This window comes from Sorex fumeus, unplaced genomic scaffold (genome assembly GCF_029834395.1).
Source record: "Sorex fumeus unplaced genomic scaffold, SorFum_2.1 ptg000019l, whole genome shotgun sequence".
NCBI lineage: Eukaryota > Metazoa > Chordata > Mammalia > Eulipotyphla > Soricidae > Sorex > Sorex fumeus.
In genome coordinates, this window is record NW_026606076.1 from 8,900,840 (window position 1) to 8,917,356 (window position 16,517).

The window sequence follows — 16,517 nt, forward strand, 5'->3', positions numbered from 1 at the left end:
CCTGGTCAGCACTTCATTTTCCTGTGCACAGAATCCAGTCTTCAGAAATCATTGGAATCTCCACTACAGAATGTTCCACTCATTCACTGCGAATCTGGAGTTCATGTGAATCTCCACTCCCGGCAGGTTTTCTTTACACCACTGATGAAATTCCAAGGAACCCAGAGCTGGTTTTCAGCGGCCTGTTAAAACTCACGGCCGTGCTGTTCAATTGGCTATCCTCTCAACCCTGGTCAGCTCTTCATTTTCCTGACCACATAACCCAGCCTTCAGAAATCATTGGAATCTGCGCTACACAATGTTCCATTCATTCACTGCGAATCTGGATTCTTCTGACTCTCCACTCCAGGCCGGTTTTCGTTATACCACTTGGGAAAGTCCAAGTAACACAATAGTGGTTTTCTGCGGCCTGTTCAAACTCCATCTGTGCTGTTCAATTGGCTATCCACTCAACTCTGGTCAGCTCTTCATTTTACTGTCCACACCATCTAGGCTTCTTAAGTTATCGGAATCTCCACTACAGAATGTTCCTTTCCTTCACTGGGAATCTGGAATTCTTCTGAATCCGCACTCCAGGCAGGCTTTGGTTACACCACTGGTAAATGTCCAAGTAAGAAAATGCTGGTTTTCAGCGGCCTTTTCACACTCACAACTGTGATGTTCAATAGGCTATGAATTCAACCCTGGTCAGCACTTCATTTTCCTTTGCACAGAATCCAGTCTTCAGAAATCAGTGGAATCTCCACTACAGAATGTTCCACTCATTCACTGCGAATCTGGAATTCATCTGAATCTGCACTCCAGGCAGGCTTGCGTTACACCACTGGTAAATGTCCAAGTAAGAACAGGTTGGTTTTCAGCGGCCTTTTCACACTCACAACTGTGATGTTCAATAGGCTATGAATTCAACCCTGGTCAGCACTTCATTTTCCTGTGCACAGAATCCAGTCTTCAGAAATCATTGGAATCTCCACTACGGAATGTTCCACTCATTCACTGCGAATCTGGAATTCATCTGAATCTCCACTCCCGGCCGGTTTTCTTTACACCACTGATGAAATTCCAAGGAACCCAGAGCTGGTTTTCAGCGGCCTGTTAAAACTCACGGCCGTGCTGTTCAATTGGCTATCCTCTCAACCCTGGTCAGCTCTTCATTTTCCTGACCACATAACCCAGCCTTCAGAAATCATTGGAATCTGCGCTACACAATGTTCCATTCATTCACTGCGAATCTGGATTCTTCTGACTCTCCACTCCAGGCCGGTTTTCGTTATACCACTTTGGAAAGTCCAAGTAACACAATAGTGGTTTTGTGCGGCCTGTTCAAACTCCATCTGTGCTGTTCAATTGGCTATCCACTCAACTCTGGTCAGCTCTTCATTTTCCTGTCCACACCATCTAGGCTTCTTAAGTTATCGGAATCTCCACTACAGAATGTTCCTTTCCTTCACTGGGAATCTGGAATTCTTCTGAATCCGCACTCCAGGCAGGCTTTGGTTACATCACTGGTAAATGTCCAAGGAACCCAATGCTAGTTTTAAGTGGCCTTTTCATACTCGCATACGTGCAGTACAATAGGCTCTCTATTCTAACCTAAACAGCCCTGCATTTTCCTGTTCACACAATCTCGTCTTCAGAAATCATTGTCATCTCCACTACAGAATGTGCCATTTTTTCACTGAAGCTGCACTGCAGGCAGTCTATCGTTACACAACTAGTAAATGTCCAAGTAACCCAATGCTGGTTTTCAGCGACATGTTCACACTCCCAGACGGGATGTTAATTTGGATATCCACAGAACCCTGTTCTTCTCTACGTTTTCCTGTCCACAAAACCCAGCCTTCAGAAATCATTGGAATCTGAACTACAGAATGTACCATTCGTTCACTGCGAATCTGGAATTCTTCTGACTCTCAACCCCTGGCCGGTTTTCATTACATCACTTGGGTGAGTCCAAGTTACACAATAGTGGTTTTCTGCGGCCTGTTCACACTGGCATCCGTGCTGTTTAATTGGCTATCAACTCAAAAATGGTCAGCTCTTCATTTTCCTGTCCACACTATCCAGACTTCAGAAGTCATTGGAAACTCCACTAGAGAATGTTCCTTTCATTCACTGCAAATCTGGAATTCATCAGAATCTGCACTCCAGGCAGGCTTTCGTTACACCACTCTTCAAAGTGCAAGTAACCCAATGCTGGTTTTCAGCGGCTTTTTCACACTCGAAGCCATGCACTTCAATTGGCTATCCAGGGAACCCTGCTCCGCTCTTTATTTTCCTGTCCACTTAACCCTGTTTTCAGAAATCATTGGAATCTCCACGACAGAGTGTTCACTAATTCACTGCCAATCTGGAATTCATTTGACTCTCCACTCCAGGCAGGTTTTCCTTACACCACTCTTGAATGTCCAGGGAACCCAATTCTGGTATTCTGCGGCCTGTTCATACTCGCAGCAGTGCTGCTCAATATGCTATCCACTCAAACCTGGGCAGCTCGGTATTTTCTTGTTCACACAATCCAGACTGCAGAAATCATTGCAATCTCCACTACAGAATGTTCCTTTCATTCACTCCGAATCTGAAATTCATCTGAATCTGCACTCCAGGCAGGCTTTGGTTACACCACTGGTAAATGTCCAAGTAAGAAAATGCTGGTTTTCAGCGGCCTTTTCACACTCACAACTGTGATGTTCAATAGGCTATGAATTCAACCCTGGTCAGCACTTCATTTTCCTTTGCACAGAATCCAGTCTTCAGAAATCAGTGGAATCTCCACTACAGAATGTTCCACTCATTCACTGCGAATCTGGAATTCATCTGAATCTGCACTCCAGGCAGGCTTGCGTTACACCACTGGTAAATGTCCAAGTAAGAACAGGTTGGTTTTCAGCGGCCTTTTCACACTCACAACTGTGATGTTCAATAGGCTATGAATTCAACCCTGGTCAGCACTTCATTTTCCTGTGCACAGAATCCAGTCTTCAGAAATCATTGGAATCTCCACTACAGAATGTTCCACTCATTCACTGCGAATCTGGAGTTGATGTGAATCTCCACTCCCGGCAGGTTTTCTTTACACCACTGATGAAATTCCAAGGAACCCAGAGCTGGTTTTCAGCGGCCTGTTAAAACTCACGGCCGTGCTGTTCAATTGGCTATCCTCTCAACCCTGGTCAGCTCTTCATTTTCCTGACCACATAACCCAGCCTTCAGAAATCATTGGAATCTGCGCTACACAATGTTCCATTCATTCACTGCGAATCTGGATTCTTCTGACTCTCCACTCCAGGCCGGTTTTCGTTATACCACTTGGGAAAGTCCAAGTAACACAATAGTGGTTTTCTGCGGCCTGTTCAAACTCCATCCGTGCTGTTAAATTGGCTATCCACTCAACTCTGGTCAGCTCTTCCTTTTCCTGTCCACACCATCTAGGCTTCTTAAGTTATCGGAATCTCCGCTACAGAATGTTCCTTTCCTTCACTGGGAATCTGGAATTCTTCTGAATCCGCACTCCAGGCAGGCTTTCGTTACACCACTGGTCAATGTCCAAGTAACCCAATGCTAGTTTTAAGTGGCCTTTTCATACTCGCATACGTGCAGTACAATAGGCTCTCTATTCTAACCTGAACAGCCCTGCATTTTCCTGTTCACACAATCTCGTCTTCAGAAATCATTGTCATCTCCACTACAGAATATGCCATTTTTTCACTGAATCTGCACTGCAGGCAGTCTATCGTTACACAACTAGTAAATGTCCAAGTAACCCAATGCTGGTTTTCAGCGACATGTTCACACTCCCAGACGGGATGTTAATTTGGATATCCACAGAACCCTGCTCTTCTCTACGTTTTCCTGTCCACAAAACCCAGCCTTCAGAAATCATTGGAATCTGAACTACAGAATGTACCATTCGTTCACTGCGAATCTGGAATTCTTCTGACTCTCCACCCCTGGCCGGTTTTCATTACATCACTTGGGTGAGTCCAAGTTACACAATAGTGGTTTTCTGCGGCCTGTTCACACTGGCATCCGTGCTGTTTAATTGGCTATCAACTCAAAAATGGTCAGCTCTTCATTTTCCTGTCCACACTATCCAGACTTCAGAAGTCATTGGAAACTCCACTAGAGAATGTTCCTTTCATTCACTGCGAATCTGGAATTCATCAGAATCTGCACTCCAGGCAGGCTTTCGTTACACCACTCTTCAAAGTGCAAGTAACCCAATGCTGGTTTTCAGCGGCTTTTTCACACTCGAAGCCATGCACTTCAATTGGCTATCCAGGGAACCCTGCTCCGCTCTTTATTTTCCTGTCCACTTAACCCTGTTTTCAGAAATCATTGGAATCTCCACGACAGAGTGTTCACTAATTCACTGCCAATCTGGAATTCATTTGACTCTCCACTCCAGGCAGGTTTTCCTTACACCACTCTTGAATGTCCAGGGAACCCAATTCTGGTATTCTGCGGCCTGTTCATACTCGCAGCAGTGCTGCTCAATATGCTATCCACTCAAACCTGGGCAGCTCGGTATTTTCTTGTTCACACAATCCAGACTGCAGAAATCATTGCAATCTCCACTACAGAATGTTCCTTTCATTCACTCCGAATCTGAAATTCATCTGAATCTGCACTCCAGGCAGGCTTTGGTTACACCACTGGTAAATGTCCAAGTAAGAAAATGCTGGTTTTCAGCGGCCTTTTCACACTCACAACTGTGATGTTCAATAGGCTATGAATTCAACCCTGGTCAGCACTTCATTTTCCTTTGCACAGAATCCAGTCTTCAGAAATCAGTGGAATCTCCACTACAGAATGTTCCACTCATTCACTGCGAATCTGGAATTCATCTGAATCTGCACTCCAGGCAGGCTTGCGTTACACCACTGGTAAATGTCCAAGTAAGAAAATGTTGGTTTTCAGCGGCCTTTTCACACTCACAACTGTGATGTTCAATAGGCTATGAATTCAACCCTGGTCAGCACTTCATTTTCCTGTGCACAGAATCCAGTCTTCAGAAATCATTGGAATCTCCACTACGGAATGTTCCACTCATTCACTGCGAATCTGGAATTCATCTGAATCTCCACTCCCGGCCGGTTTTCTTTACACCACTGATGAAATTCCAAGGAACCCAGAGCTGGTTTTCAGCGGCCTGTTAAAACTCACGGCCGTGCTGTTCAATTGGCTATCCTCTCAACCCTGGTCAGCTCTTCATTTTCCTGACCACATAACCCAGCCTTCAGAAATCATTGGAATCTGCGCTACACAATGTTCCATTCATTCACTGCGAATCTGGATTCTTCTGACTCTCCACTCCAGGCCGGTTTTCGTTATACCACTTGGGAAAGTCCAAGTAACACAATAGTGGTTTTCTGCGGCCTGTTCAAACTCCATCCGTGCTGTTAAATTGGCTATCCACTCAACTCTGGTCAGCTCTTCCTTTTCCTGTCCACACCATCTAGGCTTCTTAAGTTATCGGAATCTCCGCTACAGAATGTTCCTTTCCTTCACTGGGAATCTGGAATTCTTCTGAATCCGCACTCCAGGCAGGCTTTCGTTACACCACTGGTCAATGTCCAAGTAACCCAATGCTAGTTTTAAGTGGCCTTTTCATACTCGCATACGTGCAGTACAATAGGCTCTCTATTCTAACCTGAACAGCCCTGCATTTTCCTGTTCACACAATCTCGTCTTCAGAAATCATTGTCATCTCCACTACAGAATATGCCATTTTTTCACTGAATCTGCACTGCAGGCAGTCTATCGTTACACAACTAGTAAATGTCCAAGTAACCCAATGCTGGTTTTCAGCGACATGTTCACACTCCCAGACGGGATGTTAATTTGGATATCCACAGAACCCTGCTCTTCTCTACGTTTTCCTGTCCACAAAACCCAGCCTTCAGAAATCATTGGAATCTGAACTACAGAATGTACCATTCGTTCACTGCGAATCTGGAATTCTTCTGACTCTCCACCCCTGGCCGGTTTTCATTACATCACTTGGGTGAGTCCAAGTTACACAATAGTGGTTTTCTGCGGCCTGTTCACACTGGCATCCGTGCTGTTTAATTGGCTATCAACTCAAAAATGGTCAGCTCTTCATTTTCCTGTCCACACTATCCAGACTTCAGAAGTCATTGGAAACTCCACTAGAGAATGTTCCTTTCATTCACTGCGAATCTGGAATTCATCAGAATCTGCACTCCAGGCAGGCTTTCGTTACACCACTCTTCAAAGTGCAAGTAACCCAATGCTGGTTTTCAGCGGCTTTTTCACACTCGAAGCCATGCACTTCAATTGGCTATCCAGGGAACCCTGCTCCGCTCTTTATTTTCCTGTCCACTTAACCCTGTTTTCAGAAATCATTGGAATCTCCACGACAGAGTGTTCACTAATTCACTGCCAATCTGGAATTCATTTGACTCTCCACTCCAGGCAGGTTTTCCTTACACCACTCTTGAATGTCCAGGGAACCCAATTCTGGTATTCTGCGGCCTGTTCATACTCGCAGCAGTGCTGCTCAATATGCTATCCACTCAAACCTGGGCAGCTCGGTATTTTCTTGTTCACACAATCCAGACTGCAGAAATCATTGCAATCTCCACTACAGAATGTTCCTTTCATTCACTCCGAATCTGAAATTCATCTGAATCTGCACTCCAGGCAGGCTTTGGTTACACCACTGGTAAATGTCCAAGTAAGAAAATGCTGGTTTTCAGCGGCCTTTTCACACTCACAACTGTGATGTTCAATAGGCTATGAATTCAACCCTGGTCAGCACTTCATTTTCCTTTGCACAGAATCCAGTCTTCAGAAATCAGTGGAATCTCCACTACAGAATGTTCCACTCATTCACTGCGAATCTGGAATTCATCTGAATCTGCACTCCAGGCAGGCTTGCGTTACACCACTGGTAAATGTCCAAGTAAGAAAATGTTGGTTTTCAGCGGCCTTTTCACACTCACAACTGTGATGTTCAATAGGCTATGAATTCAACCCTGGTCAGCACTTCATTTTCCTGTGCACAGAATCCAGTCTTCAGAAATCATTGGAATCTCCACTACGGAATGTTCCACTCATTCACTGCGAATCTGGAATTCATCTGAATCTCCACTCCCGGCCGGTTTTCTTTACACCACTGATGAAATTCCAAGGAACCCAGAGCTGGTTTTCAGCGGCCTGTTAAAACTCACGGCCGTGCTGTTCAATTGGCTATCCTCTCAACCCTGGTCAGCTCTTCATTTTCCTGACCACATAACCCAGCCTTCAGAAATCATTGGAATCTGCGCTACACAATGTTCCATTCATTCACTGCGAATCTGGATTCTTCTGACTCTCCACTCCAGGCCGGTTTTCGTTATACCACTTGGGAAAGTCCAAGTAACACAATAGTGGTTTTCTGCGGCCTGTTCAAACTCCATCCGTGCTGTTAAATTGGCTATCCACTCAACTCTGGTCAGCTCTTCCTTTTCCTGTCCACACCATCTAGGCTTCTTAAGTTATCGGAATCTCCGCTACAGAATGTTCCTTTCCTTCACTGGGAATCTGGAATTCTTCTGAATCCGCACTCCAGGCAGGCTTTCGTTACACCACTGGTCAATGTCCAAGTAACCCAATGCTAGTTTTAAGTGGCCTTTTCATACTCGCATACGTGCAGTACAATAGGCTCTCTATTCTAACCTGAACAGCCCTGCATTTTCCTGTTCACACAATCTCGTCTTCAGAAATCATTGTCATCTCCACTACAGAATATGCCATTTTTTCACTGAATCTGCACTGCAGGCAGTCTATCGTTACACAACTAGTAAATGTCCAAGTAACCCAATGCTGGTTTTCAGCGACATGTTCACACTCCCAGACGGGATGTTAATTTGGATATCCACAGAACCCTGCTCTTCTCTACGTTTTCCTGTCCACAAAACCCAGCCTTCAGAAATCATTGGAATCTGAACTACAGAATGTACCATTCGTTCACTGCGAATCTGGAATTCTTCTGACTCTCCACCCCTGGCCGGTTTTCATTACATCACTTGGGTGAGTCCAAGTTACACAATAGTGGTTTTCTGCGGCCTGTTCACACTGGCATCCGTGCTGTTTAATTGGCTATCAACTCAAAAATGGTCAGCTCTTCATTTTCCTGTCCACACTATCCAGACTTCAGAAGTCATTGGAAACTCCACTAGAGAATGTTCCTTTCATTCACTGCGAATCTGGAATTCATCAGAATCTGCACTCCAGGCAGGCTTTCGTTACACCACTCTTCAAAGTGCAAGTAACCCAATGCTGGTTTTCAGCGGCTTTTTCACACTCGAAGCCATGCACTTCAATTGGCTATCCAGGGAACCCTGCTCCGCTCTTTATTTTCCTGTCCACTTAACCCTGTTTTCAGAAATCATTGGAATCTCCACGACAGAGTGTTCACTAATTCACTGCCAATCTGGAATTCATTTGACTCTCCACTCCAGGCAGGTTTTCCTTACACCACTCTTGAAAGTCCAGGGAACCCAATTCTGGTATTCTGCGGCCTGTTCATACTCGCAGCAGTGCTGCTCAATATGCTATCCACTCAAACCTGGGCAGCTCGGTATTTTCTTGTTCACACAATCCAGACTGCAGAAATCATTGCAATCTCCACTACAGAATGTTCCTTTCATTCACTCCGAATCTGAAATTCATCTGAATCTGCACTCCAGGCAGGCTTTGGTTACACCACTGGTAAATGTCCAAGTAAGAAAATGCTGGTTTTCAGCGGCCTTTTCACACTCACAACTGTGATGTTCAATAGGCTATGAATTCAACCCTGGTCAGCACTTCATTTTCCTTTGCACAGAATCCAGTCTTCAGAAATCAGTGAAATCTCCACTACAGAATGTTCCACTCATTCACTGCGAATCTGGAATTCATCTGAATCTGCACTCCAGGCAGGCTTGCGTTACACCACTGGTAAATGTCCAAGTAAGAACAGGTTGGTTTTCAGCGGCCTTTTCACACTCACAACTGTGATGTTCAATAGGCTATGAATTCAACCCTGGTCAGCACTTCATTTTCCTGTGCACAGAATCCAGTCTTCAGAAATCATTGGAATCTCCACTACAGAATGTTCCACTCATTCACTGCGAATCTGGAATTCATGTGAATCTCCACTCCCGGCAGGTTTTCTTTACACCACTGATGAAATTCCAAGGAACCCAGAGCTGGTTTTCAGCGGCCTGTTAAAACTCACGGCCGTGCTGTTCAATTGGCTATCCTCTCAACCCTGGTCAGCTCTTCATTTTCCTGACCACATAAACCAGCCTTCAGAAATCATTGGAATCTGCGCTACACAATGTTCCATTCATTCACTGCGAATCTGGATTCTTCTGACTCTCCACTCCAGGCCGGTTTTCGTTATTCCACTGGGGAAAGTCCAAGTAACACAATAGTGGTTTTCTGCGGCCTGTTCAAACTCCATCCGTGCTGTTCAATTGGCTATCCACTCAACTCTGGTCAGCTCTTCATGTTTCTGTCCACACCATCTAGGCTTCTTAAGTTATCGGAATCTCCACTACAGAATGTTCCTTTCCTTCACTGGGAATCTGGAATTCTTCTGAATCCGCACTCCAGGCAGGCTTTCGTTACACCACTGGTCAATGTCCAAGTAACCCAATGCTAGTTTTAAGTGGCCTTTTCATACTCGCATACGTGCAGTACAATAGGCTCTCTATTCTAACCTGAACAGCCCTGCATTTTCCTGTTCACAAAATCTCGTCTTCAGAAATCATTGTCATCTCCACTACAGAATGTGCCATTTTTTCACTGAATCTGCACTGCAGGCAGTCTATCGTTACACAACTAGTAAATGTCCAAGTAACCCAATGCTGGTTTTCAGCGACATGTTCACACTCCCAGACGGGATGTTAATTTGGATATCCACAGAACCCTGTTCTTCTCTACGTTTTCCTGTCCACAAAACCCAGCCTTCAGAAATCATTGGAATCTGAACTACAGAATGTACCATTCGTTCACTGCGAATCTGGAATTCTTCTGACTCTCCACCCCTGGCCGGTTTTCATTACATCACTTGGGTGAGTCCAAGTTATACAATAGTGGTTTTCTGCGGCCTGTTCACACTGGCATCCGTGCTGTTTAATTGGCTATCAACTCAAAAATGGTCAGCTCTTCATTTTCCTGTCCACACTATCCAGACTTCAGAAGTCATTGGAAACTCCACTAGAGAATGTTCCTTTCATTCACTGCGAATCTGGAATTCATCAGAATCTGCACTCCAGGCAGGCTTTCGTTACACCACTCTTCAAAGTGCAAGTAACCCAATGCTGGTTTTCAGCGGCTTTTTCACACTCGAAGCCATGCACTTCAATTGGCTATCCAGGGAACCCTGCTCCGCTCTTTATTTTCCTGTCCACTTAACCCTGTTTTCAGAAATCATTGGAATCTCCACGACAGAGTGTTCACTAATTCACTGCCAATCTGGAATTCATTTGACTCTCCACTCCAGGCAGGTTTTCCTTACACCACTCTTGAATGTCCAGGGAACCCAATTCTGGTATTCTGCGGCCTGTTCATACTCGCAGCAGTGCTGCTCAAAATGCTATCCACTCAAACCTGGGCAGCTCGGTATTTTCTTGTTCACACAATCCAGACTGCAGAAATCATTGCAATCTCCACTACAGAATGTTCCTTTCATTCACTCCGAATCTGAAATTCATCTGAATCTGCACTCCAGGCAGGCTTTGGTTACACCACTGGTAAATGTCCAAGTAAGAAAATGCTGGTTTTCAGCGGCCTTTTCACACTCACAACTGTGATGTTCAATAGGCTATGAATTCAACCCTGGTCAGCACTTCATTTTCCTTTGCACAGAATCCAGTCTTCAGAAATCAGTGGAATCTCCACTACAGAATGTTCCACTCATTCACTGCGAATCTGGAATTCATCTGAATCTGCACTCCAGGCAGGCTTGCGTTACACCACTGGTAAATTTCCAAGTAAGAAAATGTTGGTTTTCAGCGGCCTTTTCACACTCACAACTGTGATGTTCAATAGGCTATGAATTCAACCCTGGTCAGCACTTCATTTTCCTGTGCACAGAATCCAGTCTTCAGAAATCATTGGAATCTCCACTACAGAAAGTTCCACTCATTCACTGCGAATCTGGAATTCATGTGAATCTCCACTCCCGGCACGTTTTCTTTACACCACTGATGAAATTCCAAGGAAGCCAGAGCTGGTTTTCAGCGGCCTGTTAAAACTCACGGCCGTGCTGTTCAATTGGCTATCCTCTCAACCCTGGTCAGCTCTTCATTTTCCTGACCACATAACCCAGCCTTCAGAAATCATTGGAATCTGCGCTACACAATGTTCCATTCATTCACTGCGAATCTGGATTCTTCTGACTCTCCACTCCAGGCCGGTTTTCGTTATACCACTGGGGAAAGTCCAAATAACACAATAGTGGTTTTCTGCGGCCTGTTCAAACTCCATCCGTGCTGTTCAATTGGCTATCCACTCAACTCTGGTCAGCTCTTCCTTTGCCTGTCCACACCATCTAGGCTTCTTAAGTTATCGGAATCCCCACTACAGAATGTTCCTTTCCTTCACTGGGAATCTGGAATTCTTCTGAATCCGCACTCCAGGCAGGCTTTCGTTACACCACTGGTCAATGTCCAAGTAACCCAATGCTAGTTTTACGTGGCCTTTACATACTCGCATACGTGCAGTACAATAGGCTCTCTATTCTAACCTGAACAGCCCTGCATTTTCCTGTTCACACAATCTCGTCTTCATAAATCATTGTCATCTCCACTACAGAATGTGCCATTTTTTCACTGAATCTGCACTGCAGGCAGTCTATCGTTACACAACTAGTAAATGTCCAAGTAACCCAATGCTGGTTTTCAGCGACATGTTCAAACTCCCAGACGGGATGTTTATTTGGATATCCACAGAACCCTGTTCTTCTCTACGTTTTCCTGTCCACAAAACCCAGCCTTCAGAAATCATTGGAATCTGAACTACAGAATGTACCATTCGTTCACTGCGAATCTGGAATTCTTCTGACTCTCCACCCCTGGCCGGTTTTCATTACATCACTTGGGTGAGTCCAAGTTATACAATAGTGGTTTTCTGCGGCCTGTTCACACTGGCATCCGTGCTGTTTAATTGGCTATCAACTCAAAAATGGTCAGCTCTTCATTTTCCTGTCCACACTATCCAGACTTCAGAAGTCATTGGAAACTCCACTAGAGAATGTTCCTTTCATTCACTGCGAATCTGGAATTCATCAGAATCTGCACTCCAGGCAGGCTTTCGTTACACCACTCTTCAAAGTGCAAGTAACCCAATGCTGGTTTTCAGCGGCTTTTTCACACTCGAAGCCATGCAGTTCAATTGGCTATCCAGGGAACCCTGCTCCGCTCTTTGTTTTCCTGTCCACTTAACCCTGTTTTCAGAAATCATTGGAATCTCCACGACAGAGTGTTCACTAATTCACTGCCAATCTGGAATTCATTTGACTCTCCACTCCAGGCAGGTTTTCCTTACACCACTCTTGAATGTCCAGGGAACCCAATTCTGGTATTCTGCGGCCTGTTCATACTCGCAGCAGTGCTGCTCAATATGCTATCCACTCAAACCTGGGCAGCTCGGTATTTTCTTGTTCACACAATCCAGACTGCAGAAATCATTGCAATCTCCACTACAGAATGTTCCTTTCATTCACTCCGAATCTGAAATTCATCTGAATCTGCACTCCAGGCAGGCTTTGGTTACACCACTGGTAAATGTCCAAGTAAGAAAATGCTGGTTTTCAGTGGCCTTTTCACACTCACAACTGTCATGTTCAATAGGCTATTAATTCAACCCTGGTCAGCACTTCATTTTCCTTTGCACAGAATCCAGTCTTCAGAAATCAGTGGAATCTCCACTACAGAATGTTCCACTCATTCACTGCGAATCTGGAATTCATCTGAATCTGCACTCCAGGCAGGCTTGCGTTACACCACTGGTAAATGTCCAAGTAAGAACAGGTTGGTTTTCAACGGCCTTTTCACACTCACAACTGTGATGTTCAATAGGCTATGAATTCAACCCTGGTCAGCACTTCATTTTCCTGTGCACAGAATCCAGTCTTCAGAAATCATTGGAATCTCCACTACGGAATGTTCCACTCATTCACAGCGAATCTGGAATTCATGTGAATCTCCACTCCCGGCAGGTTTTCTTTACACCACTGATGAAATTCCAAGGAACCCAGAGCTGGTTTTCAGCGGCCTGTAAAAACTCACGGCCGTGCTGTTCAATTGGCTATCCTCTCAACCCTGGTCAGCTCTTCATTTTCCTGACCACATAACCCAGCCTTCAGAAATCATTGGAATCTGCGCTACACAATGTTCCATTCATTCACTGCGAATCTGGATTCTTCTGACTCTCCACTCCAGGCCGGTTTTCGTTATACCACTTGGGAAAGTCCAAGTAACACAATAGTGGTTTTCTGCGGCCTGTTCAAACTCCATCCGTGCTGTTCAATTGGCTATCCACTCAACTCTGGTCAGCTCTTCCTTTTCCTGTCCACACCATCTAGGCTTCTTAAGTTATCGGAATCCCCACTACAGAATGTTCCTTTCCTTCACTGGGAATCTGGAATTCTTCTGAATCCGCACTCCAGCCAGGCTTTCGTTACACCACTGGTCAATGTCCAAGTAACCCAATGCTAGTTTTAAGTGGCCTTTTCATACTCGCATACGTGCAGTACAATAGGCTCTCTATTCTAACCTGAACAGCCCTGCATTTTCCTGTTCACACAATCTCGTCTTCAGAAATCATTGTCATCTCCACTACAGAATGTGCCATTTTTTCACTGAATCTGCACTGCAGGCAGTCTATCGTTACACAACTAGTAAATGTCCAAGTAACCCAATGCTGGTTTTCAGCGACATGTTCACACTCCCAGACGGGATGTTAATTTGGATATCCACAGAACCCTGTTCTTCTCTACGTTTTCCTGTCCACAAAACCCAGCCTTCAGAAATCATTGGAATCTGAACTTCAGAATGTACCATTCGTTCACTGCGAATCTGGAATTCTTCTGACTCTCCACCCCTGGCCGGTTTTCATTACATCACTTGGGTGATTCCAAGTTACACAATAGTGTTTTTCTGCGGCCTGTTCACACTGGCATCCGTGCTGTTTAATTGGCTATCAACTCAAAAATGGTCAGCTCTTCATTTTCCTGTCCACACTATCCAGACTTCAGAAGTCATTGGAAACTCCACTAGAGAATGTTCCTTTCATTCACTGCGAATCTGGAATTCATCAGAATCTGCACTCCAGGCAGGCTTTCGTTACACCACTCTTCAAAGTGCAAGTAACCCAATGCTGGTTTTCAGCGGCTTTTTCACACTCGAAGCCATGCAGTTCAATTGGCTATCCAGGGAACCCTGCTCCGCTCTTTATTTTCCTGTCCACTTAACCCTGTTTTCAGAAATCATTGGAATCTCCACGACAGAGTGTTCACTAATTCACTGCCAATCTGGAATTCATTTGACTCTCCACTCCAGGCAGGTTTTCCTTACACCACTCTTGAATGTCCAGGGAACCCAATTCTGGTATTCTGCGGCCTGTTCATACTCGCAGCAGTGCTGCTCAATATGCTATCCACTCAAACCTGGGCAGCTCGGTATTTTCTTGTTCACACAATCCAGACTGCAGAAATCATTGCAATCTCCACTACAGAATGTTCCTTTCATTCACTCCGAATCTGAAATTCATCTGAATCTGCACTCCAGGCAGGCTTTGGTTACACCACTGGTAAATGTCCAAGTAAGAAAATGCTGGCTTTCAGCGGCCTTTTCACACTCACAACTGTGATGTTCAATAGGCTATTAATTCAACCCTGGTCAGCACTTCATTTTCCTTTGCACAGAATCCAGTCTTCAGAAATCAGTGGAATCTCCACTACAGAATGTTCCACTCATTCACTGCGAATCTGGAATTCATCTGAATCTGTACTCCAGGCAGGCTTGCGTTACACCACTGGTAAATGTCCAAGTAAGAACAGGTTGGTTTTCAGCGGCCTTTTCACACTCACAACTGTGATGTTCAATAGGCTATGAATTCAACCCTGGTCAGCACTTCATTTTCCTGTGCACAGAATCCAGTCTTCAGAAATCATTGGAATCTCCACTACAGAATGTTCCACTCATTCACTGCGAATCTGGAATTCATGTGAATCTCCACTCCCGGCAGGTTTTCTTTACACCACTGATGAAATTCCAAGGAACCCAGAGGTGGTTTTCAGCGGCCTGTTAAAACTCACATCCGTGCTGTTCAATTGGCTATCCTCTCAACCCTGGTCAGCTCTTCATTTTCCTGACCACATAACCCAGCCTTCAGAAATCATTGGAATCTGCGCTACACAATGTTCCATTCATTCACTGCGAATCTGGATTCTTCTGACTCTCCACTCCAGGCCGGTTTTCGTTATACCACTTGGGAAAGTCCAAGTAACACAATAGTGGTTTTCTGCGGCCTGTTCAAACTCCATCCGTGCTGTTCAATTGGCTATCCACTCAACTCTGGTCAGCTCTTCCTTTTCCTGTCCACACCATCTAGGCTTCTTAAGTTATCGGAATCCCCACTACAGAATGTTCCTTTCCTTCACTGGGAATCTGGAATTCTTCTGAATCCGCACTCCAGGCAGGCTTTCGTTACACCACTGGTCAATGTCCAAGGAACCCAATGCTAGTTTTAAGTGGCCTTTTCATACTCGCATACGTGCAGTACAATAGGCTCTCTATTCTAACCTGAACAGCCCTGCATTTTCCTGTTCAAAAAATCTCGTCTTCAGAAATCATTGTCATCTCCACTACAGAATGTGCCATTTTTTCACTGAATCTGCACTGCAGGCAGTCTATCGTTGCACAACTAGTAAATGTCCAAGTAACCCAATGCTGGTTTTCAGCGACATGTTCACACTCCCAGACGGGATGTTAATTTGGATATCCACAGAACCCTGTTCTTCTCTACGTTTTCCTGTCCACAAAACCCAGCCTTCAGAAATCATTGGAATCTGAACTACAGAATGTACCATTCGTTCACTGCGAATCTGGAATTCTTCTGACTCTCCACCCCTGGCCGGTTTTCATTACATCACTTGGGTGAGTCCAAGTTACACAATAGTGGTTTTCTGTGGCCTGTTCACACTGGCATCCGTGCTGTTTAATTGGCTATCAACTCAAAAATGGTCAGCTCTTCATTTTCCTGTCCACACTATACAGACTTCAGAAGTCATTGGAAACTCCACTAGAGAATGTTCCTTTCATTCACTGCGAATCTGGAATTCATCAGAATCTGCACTCCAGGCAGGCTTTCGTTACACCACTCTTCAAAGTGCAAGTAACCCAATGCTGGTTTTCAGCGGCTTTTTCACACTCGAAGCCATGCACTTCAATTGGCTATCCAGGGAACCCTGCTCCGCTCTTTATTTTCCTGTCCACTTAACCCTGTTTTCAGAAATC